The sequence below is a fragment of the Aquarana catesbeiana genome, linkage group LG11 (assembly GCF_042186555.1).
Source record: "Aquarana catesbeiana isolate 2022-GZ linkage group LG11, ASM4218655v1, whole genome shotgun sequence".
Classification (NCBI taxonomy): Eukaryota; Metazoa; Chordata; class Amphibia; order Anura; family Ranidae; genus Aquarana; species Aquarana catesbeiana.
The window spans coordinates 41073217-41082564 of NC_133334.1; the positions used below are offsets into that span (position 1 = coordinate 41073217).

At 42.6% G+C, this 9348-nt stretch overlaps 1 non-coding gene across 1 annotated transcript; it reads right to left on the minus strand.

The window, feature by feature from the left end:
• Positions 1-1424: 1424 nt before the first annotated feature.
• Positions 1425-1531, minus strand: LOC141113078 (U6 spliceosomal RNA). The gene has a single exon (XR_012236710.1). It is a non-coding gene; the product is annotated as a U6 spliceosomal RNA (small nuclear RNA).
• Between the last annotated feature and the right edge of the window lie 7817 nt (positions 1532-9348).

A 9348-nucleotide genomic window follows, 5' to 3' on the forward strand; every position in this document is an offset into this window, starting at 1 on the left:
TGCCGCGAACACCCCAAATTGTTCGCTGTTCGGTGAACTTGCGAACAGCCAATGTTCGAGTCGAACATGAGTTAGACTCGAACTCGAAGCTCATCCCTATCAGGCACACATGCTGCTTGATGAAGAACAAAGATCGGGATTGCATCTTCAATTTTTATACATAAAAAAAAAAAAGTCTTAAATAAAGGCAAAGCCTTTAAATGAGGCTGTTGTCTCAGATGGAATATATGTCCCTTTTAAATAGCTTTGATATGTTGAATGGTTCTGACTCCGGGTCACATCTTGCTTCCCATTATACTCTATGGGCATTCCTTTCTATCATTTATCTGCCATTCCATAGAAAACAGCTGTAATCCCAAAAAATCTCAATCTTACAATCTGCTATTCTACTTGAAGAACAGCTGTGGTAAAGGTGGATTTGCTATGTCTCTCAAATTTGCCTGCAAATGAGTTTAGATTTACTTCCCATTATACTCTATGGGCATTCCCTTCTGTCATATGTTGGGCATTCCATAGAAAACATTAATATTCCCACTTAATGTCAAATTTGAACATCACTACTGAACATAGAGAGTATGTCTGCTAAAGATTGATCTGATATGACCAATGGTTCTGACTCCAGGTCACATCTTGCTTCCCATTATACTATTCACGTATGCGTTCGCTTCTGCGCGCGAGCTCGTCGGGACAGGGCGTTTTAAAAAATTTTTTTTTTTTTTTTATTATTTATTTTACTTTATTTTATTTATTTTTTCACTGTTTTTTTTTAAAAAAAATTTGGATCACTTTTATTCCTATTACAAGGAATTTAAACATCCCTTGTAATAGAAAAAAGCATGACAGGTCCTCTTAAATATGAGATCTGGGGGGTCAAAAAGTCCTCAGATCTCATATTTAGACTAAAATGCAAAAAAAAAAAAAAAAAAAAAGTCGTTAAAAAAAATGACACAAAAAAAATTGTGCCTTTAAGAAAGTGGGCGGAGCTGACGTAATGACGTCGCTCCGGCCGTCCTATGGTATAGAGACGGGTGGGGGCCATCTTGGCCTCACTCGTCTCAGTACCTCAACAGTGACAGGTCCCGATCTCCTCCGCCGCTACCTACGGCTCCGGGTGCGGGAGAGCGGCGGGAGGGGGGGTGGCACCTCTCCCTCCGCCGATAACGGTGATCTCGCGGCGAACCCGCTGCAGAGACCACCATTATCGTGTACAGAAACGCCGGCCCTAAAGATGGATACCTCGGTTGTGGCAGCAGCTGCTGCCGTTACCGAGATATCCATCTTTAAAAAAAATGACGTATATATACAGTGAGCGGTCCTGAAGTGGATATATATATATATATAAATATATATAATTTTTTTTTATTATTATTTAATGGTTCATAACAAGAAGGAAAAAGTAATTGAGTACGTTATATTTGGGGCAAGAAAATATGGAACGCTTCACGAATTTGCGTGTTAACCTTGCGCAGGGGCCACGCTAATCTTCTCTGTATCGTTCCAATTTTAGTATATGTCCTGCCGAAGCGAGGACAATCCTATGGGGATCCTGAGAGTTATATAAACCCCACCAAGTACTGAACTGACCAACTTAGGGAGAGTGAAAAATATTGATACTTTAATTTATATATTCCAAACTAATTCTATGAATTGCTTTTCTTCCTGATAAATAATGTCTGTAAATTGAAAAGTTGATTTAAATAAAGAAAATAAGCAACATAAAGCATATTTTGAAGCAAAGCGCCGCATGCAAATCAACAACTCTGCCACTAAGCATTGTGCGAGTGCAGTACCCGCCCATCAAACGTCATTGAACAGTTACATAACGATACACAAACAAGTTACATAGCAACCAAATAGTGCAGAGAGTGAATGTGCAGTGGAAGCGTGCTGAGCCCATAACCCAGAGGTTGATGGATCGAAACCATCCTCTGCTAGGTGTATTTTTTTCTTTTTGTAATTAAAAAGGATACTTTTTTTTTATATAAACTCTGTTTATTGGAGGCTTTTTAAGAAAATAAAAATACATTTTATTCCATTTGTTTTTTAATAGTATATTTAACCCATTTAATTTATTTTTAAAGTAAGGCATTGTTGAAACCTCCCTGCACCAATGAGGAGGCACTGATTGGGGGACATACTAAAAGGAATGACAGAATGGAATGCCCATAGACTTTAACAGGGAGATGGAATGCCCATAGAGAGTAATGGAACAAAGTGGAATGCCCATAGAGAATAATGGAAAAAAAAATTCTATTTCTGACAGACTCTTTAGACATATCATCAATTTCTTTTTTTAAAACCTACTTTTAAATATCAGTGGCCATGTTTAATATGAGATTAGGTGGGATTATTGTTGTTTTTTATGGCATAACAAAGGTGAATGACAGAAGGGAATGCCCATAGAGTATAATGGGAAGTAAAATCTAAACTCATTTGCAGGCAAATCTGAGAGACGTAGCAATTCCACCTTTCCCACAGCTGTTCCTCAAGTAGAATAGCAGATTATAAGATTGAGATTTTTTGGGATTACAGCTGTTTTCTATGGAATGGCAGATAAATAATAGAAAAGAATGCCCATAGAGTATAATGGCAAGCAAGATGTGACCTGGAGTCAGAACCATTGGTCATATCAGATCAATCTTTAGCAGACATATTCTCTATGTTCAGTGATGATGTTCAAATTTGAAATTAAGCGCAATTATTATTGTTTTCTATGGAATGACAAACATATGACAGAAGGGAATGCCCATAGAGTATAATGGGAAGTAAAATCTAAACTCATTTACAGGCAAATCTGAGAGACATATTAATTAATCCTTTACCACAGCTGTTCTTCAAGTAAAGTAGCAGATTATAAGATTGAGATTATTTGGGATTACAGCTGTTTTTTACGGAATGACAAACATATGACAGAATGGAATGCCCATAGAGTATAATGGGAGGCAAGATGTGACCTGGAGTCAGAACCATTGGTCATATCAGATCAATCTTTAGCAGACATTCTCTCCATGTTCAGTGAAGATGTTCAAAATTTAGATGAACCGAGATTAGCATTGTTTTCTATGAAATGACAAAAGGTGAATGACAGAAGGGAATGCCCATAGAGTATAATGGGAAGCAAAATAAAACTTGTTTGCAGGCAAATCTGAGAGACGTAGCAATTTCACCTTTCCCACAGGTGTTCCTCAAGTAGAGTAGCAGATTGTAAAGTTGAGATTATTTGGGATTACAGCTGTTTTCTATGGAATGACAGATAAATAAAAGAAAGGAATGCCCTTAGACTTTAGCAGGGAGATGGAATGCTGATAGAGAATAATGGAACAAAATAGAATGCCCATAGAGAATAATGTGAAGCTAAATGTGACCTGGACTCAGAACCATTAGACATATCAGATCAATCTTTAGAAGACATTCTCTCCATGATGAATGGCAATGTTTAATATTGTGATGAAGTGGGATTAGCATTGTTTTCTATGGAATGACATGGGTGAATGTCAGAAAGGAATGTCCATAGAGATTAGTGGAACATAATGGAATGCCCCTAGGGAATAATGGGGAAAAAATAAATTATTGACAGAGTCTTTAGACATATCAAATTCATTTTTTGCAAACCTACTTTTAAATATCAGTGGCCATGTTTAATATTGAGATTAGGTGGGATTATTGCTGTTTCTATGGCATAAGAAAGGTGAATGACAGAAGGGAATGTCCATAGAGTATAATGGGAAGCAAAATATGAACTCATTTGTACGCAGATCTTGGAGACATAGGGATTTCACCTTTCCCATAGTTGTTCCTCAAGTAGAGTAGCAGATTGTCAAATTGAGATTATTTGGGATTACAGCTGTTTTCTACGGAATGACAGATAAATGATAGAAAGGAATGCCCATAGAGTAGAATGGGAACCAAGATGTGACCCGGAGTCAAAACCTTTCAACATACCAAATAAATCCTTAGCAGATATACTATCCAAGTTCAGTGGCAAGATTTAAAATCGAGAGTATTTGGATTATAATTGTTTTCTAAGGAATGAAAGAAGGAAATGCCCATAGAGCAGCCCTCAAAAATTCCACTCACCTGCTCACATTTTGCAAGTGGATTTTGAGGGCTGGCAGATGTGGGCTGCCTGGGGGGGGGGGGGGGGGGGGGGCGAGCACCCCCGGCAGGCGGGTTGTATTGGAGCCGTTCTCCCAGAGATCAGAGCAGAAGAGAGATTAGAGCCGCCTACCGCATGATCAGAGCGCCGGTAACATAACAGCTTTCATTTCATTAGCTGTGTGTTCCCCGCCATGCCCCGTCACATACAGCCCCTCCTCTTTGTCCGGGCACATTGATAGACAGATCACCTGTCCAATCCTGGGACGAGTGATCTGTCTTTCAAAGTTCCCTGGACAAGGTGGGAGGGGCTGTATGTGAGGGGGCATGGTGGGGAACACACAGCTAATGAAATGAAAGCTGTTATGTTACCGGCGCTTTGATCATGCGGGGGACGGCTCTCCTCTCTCTTCCCCTGCACAGGTAGGCTGGGGACACGGGCTGCATTGGCGGACACAGGCAGCCTGCACTGGTGGGCATGGATAAAGTTTTGTTAATATTAATTTTTTAACTTAATTCTGCATAAAACATTTAAGTGTCATTTCATGAGATAATTTATGAGGTTAGAATTAGGGGCGGGGCAGGGTAGGGTTTGGCGGGGCAACTGGTGGCGAGTAACCCTTGAGGCCTGGCTAGTAGCTGAGGACTTGAAATTTTGAGCCCTGCCATAGAGTAGAATGCATATCAACACTTTTGCAGGCAAACCTGAAAGATATAGCTAGTTAAAAGGGACATGTATTCCTTCTAAAACAACAACCTCATTTAAAGGCATTATTTAAGATTGTTTTATGTATAAAAATTGAAGATGCAATGCCGATCTGTGCAATATTCTCTTTACTTCAAATATTCATATACATTACAGATAATCTGAGATAAGCGACTGCACATTTTCCAACATAACAATGTTCTTCATCAGGCACTAGGGATGAGCCGAACACCCCCCTGTTCGGTTCGCACCAGAACATGCGAACAGGAAAAAAGTTCGTTCGAACATGCGAACACCGTTAAAGTCTATGGGACACGAACATGAATAATCAAAAGTGCTAATTTTAAAGGCTTATATGAAAGTTATTGTCATAAAATGTGTTTGGGGACCTGGGTCCTGCCCCAGGGGACATGGATCAATGCAAAAAAAGTTTTAAAAACGGCCGTTTTTTCAGGAGCAGTGATTTTAATAATGCTTAAAGTCAAACAATAAAAGTGTAATATCCCTTTAAATTTCGTACCTGGGGGGTGTCTATAGTATGCCTGTAAAGGGGCGCATGTTTCCTGTGTTTAGAACAGTCTGACAGCAAAATGACATTTTGAAGGAAAAAACTCATTTAAAACTACTCGCGGCTATTGCATTGCCGACAATAAACATAGAAGTTCATTGATAAAAACGGCATGGGAATTCCCCACAGGGGAACCCCGAACCAAAATTTAAAAAAAAAAATGACGTGGGAGTCCTCCTAAATTCCATACCAGGCCCTTCAGGTCTGGTATGGATATTAAGGGGAACCCCGGCCAAAATTTAAAAAAAAAAAATGACGTGGGGTTCCCCCTAAATTCCATACCAGACCCTTCAGGTCTGGTATGGATTTTAAGGGGAACCCCGCACCAAAAAAAAAAAAAAAAAACGGCGTGGGGTCCCCCCAAAAATCCATACCAGACCCTTATCCGAGCACGCAACCTGGCAGGCCGCAGGAAAAGAGGGGGGGACGAGAGTGCGGCCCCCCCTCCCTCCTGAACCATACCAGGCCACATGCCCTCAACATTGGGAGGGTGCTTTGGGGTAGCCCCCCAAAACACCTTGTCCCCATGTTGATGAGGACAAGGGCCTCATCCCCACAACCCTGGCCAGTGGTTGTGGGGGTCTGCGGGCGGGGGGCTTATCGGAATCTGGAAGCCCCCTTTAACAAGGTGACCCCCAGATCCCGGCCCCCCCCCTGTGTGAAATGGTAAGGGGGTACATAAGTACCCCTACCATTTCACGAAGAAAGTGTCAAAAATGTTAAAAATGACAAGAGACAGTTTTTGACAATTCCTTTATTTAAATGCTTCTTCTTTCTTCTATCTTCCTTCATCTTCTGGTTCTTCTGGCTCTTCTGGTTCTTCCTCCGGCGTTCTCGTCCAGCATCTCCTCCGCGGCGTCTTCTGTCTTCTTCTCCTCGGGCCGCTCCGCACCCATGGCATGGGGGGAGGCTCCCGCTCTTCTCTTCTTCTTTTCTTCTCTTCTTCTCTTCTTCATTTTCTTCTCCGGGCCGCTCCGCAATCCATGCTGGCATGGAGGGAGGCTCCCGCTGTGTGACGGCGCTCCTCGTCTGACAGTTCTTAAATAACGGGGGGGGGGGGGCCACCCGGTGACCCCGCCCCCCTCTGACGCACGGTGACTTGACGGGACTTCCCTGTGGCATTCCCCGTGACGTCACAGGGAAGTCCCGTCAAGTCACCGTGCGTCAGAGGGGGGCGGGGTCACCGGGTGGCCCCCCCCCCCCCGTTATTTAAGAACTGTCAGACGAGGAGCGCCGTCACACAGCGGGAGCCTCCCTCCATGCCAGCATGGGTGCGGAGCGGCCCGGAGAAGAAAAGAAGAAAAGAAGAAGAGAAGAAGAGAAGAAAAGAAGAAGAGAAGAGCGGGAGCCTCCCCCCCATGCCATGGGTGCGGAGCGGCCCGAGGAGAAGAAGATAGAAGACGCCGCGGAGGAGATGCTGGACGAGAACGCCGGAGGAAGAACCAGAAGAGCCAGAAGAACCAGAAGAACCAGAAGATGAAGGAAGATAGAAGAAAGAAGAAGCATTTAAATAAAGGAATTGTCAAAAACTGTCTCTTGTCATTTTTAACATTTTTGACACTTTTTTCGTGAAATGGTAGGGGTACTTATGTACCCCCTTACCATTTCACACAGGGGGGGGGCCGGGATCTGGGGGTCACCTTGTTAAAGGGGGCTTCCAGATTCCGATAAGCCCTCCGCCCGCAGACCCCCACAACCACCGGCCAGGGTTGTGGGGAGGAGGCCCTTGTCCTCATCAACATGGGGACAAGGTGTTTTGGGGGGCTACCCCAAAGCACCCTCCCAATGTTGAGGGCATGTGGCCTGGTACGGTTCAGGAGGGAGGGGGGGCCGCACTCTCGTCCCCCCCTCTTTTCCTGCGGCCTGCCAGGTTGCGTGCTCGGATAAGGGTCTGGTATGGATTTTTGGGGGGACCCCACGCCGTTTTTTTTTTTTTTTTTTGGCGCGGGGTTCCCCTTAAAATCCATACCAGACCTGAAGGGTCTGGTATGGAATTTAGGGGGAACCCCACGTCATTTTTTTTTTTAAATTTTGGCCGGGGTTCCCCTTAATATCCATACCAGACCTGAAGGGCCTGGTATGGAATTTAGGGGGACTCCCACGTCATTTTTTTTTTTTAAGTTTGGTTCGGGGTTCCCCTTTGGGGAATTCCCATGCCGTTTTTATCAATGAACTTCTATGTGTATTGTCGGCAATGCAATAGCCGCGAGTAGTTTTAAATGAGTTTTTTCCTTCAAAATGTCATTTTGCTGTCAGACTGTTCTAAACACAGGAAACATGCGCCCCTTTACAGGCACACTATAGACACCCCCCAGGTACGAAATTTAAAGGGATATTACACTTTTATTGATTGACTTTAAGCATTATTAAAATCACTGCTCCTGAAAAAACGGCCGTTTTTAAAACTTTTTTTTGCATTGATCCATGTCCCCTGGGGCAGGACCCAGGTCCCCAAACACTTTTTATGACAATAACTTGCATATTAGCCTTTAAAATTAGCACTTTTGATTTCTCCCATAGACTTTTAAAGGGTGTTCCGCGGCATTCGAATTTGCCGCGAACACCCCAAATTGTTCGCTGTTCGGTGAACTTGCGAACAGCCAATGTTCGAGTCGAACATGAGTTAGACTCGAACTCGAAGCTCATCCCTATCAGGCACACATGCTGCTTGATGAAGAACAAAGATCGGGATTGCATCTTCAATTTTTATACATAAAAAAAAAAAAGTCTTAAATAAAGGCAAAGCCTTTAAATGAGGCTGTTGTCTCAGATGGAATATATGTCCCTTTTAAATAGCTTTGATATGTTGAATGGTTCTGACTCCGGGTCACATCTTGCTTCCCATTATACTCTATGGGCATTCCTTTCTATCATTTATCTGCCATTCCATAGAAAACAGCTGTAATCCCAAAAAATCTCAATCTTACAATCTGCTATTCTACTTGAAGAACAGCTGTGGTAAAGGTGGATTTGCTATGTCTCTCAAATTTGCCTGCAAATGAGTTTAGATTTTACTTCCCATTATACTCTATGGGCATTCCCTTCTGTCATATGTTGGGCATTCCATAGAAAACATTAATATTCCCACTTAATGTCAAATTTGAACATCACCACTGAACATAGAGAGTATGTCTGCTAAAGATTGATCTGATATGACCAATGGTTCTGACTCCAGGTCACATCTTGCTTCCCATTATACTATTCACGTATGCGTTCGCTTCTGCGCGCGAGCTCGTCGGGACAGGGCGTTTTAAAAATTTTTTTTTTTTTTTTTATTATTTATTTTACTTTATTTTATTTATTTTTTCACTGTTTTTTTTTAAAAAAAAATTTGGATCACTTTTATTCCTATTACAAGGAATTTAAACATCCCTTGTAATAGAAAAAAGCATGACAGGTCCTCTTAAATATGAGATCTGGGGGGTCAAAAAGTCCTCAGATCTCATATTTAGACTAAAATGCAAAAAAAAAAAAAAAAAAAAAGTCGTTAAAAAAAATGACACAAAAAAAATTGTGCCTTTAAGAGAAGTGGGCGGAGCTGACGTAATGACGTCGCTCCGGCCGTCCTATGGTATAGAGACGGGTGGGGGCCATCTTGGCCTCACTCGTCTCAGTACCTCAACAGTGACAGGTCCCGATCTCCTCCGCCGCTACCTACGGCTCCGGGTGCGGGAGAGCGGCGGGAGGGGGGGTGGCACCTCTCCCTCCGCCGATAACGGTGATCTCGCGGCGAACCCGCTGCAGAGACCACCATTATCGTGTACAGAAACGCCGGCCCTAAAGATGGATACCTCGGTTGTGGCAGCAGCTGCTGCCGTTACCGAGATATCCATCTTTAAAAAAAATGACGTATATATACAGTGAGCGGTCCTGAAGTGGATATATATATATATATAAATATATATAATTTTTTTTTATTATTATTTAATGGTTCATAACAAGAAGGAAAAAGTAATTGAGTACGTTATATTTGGGGCAA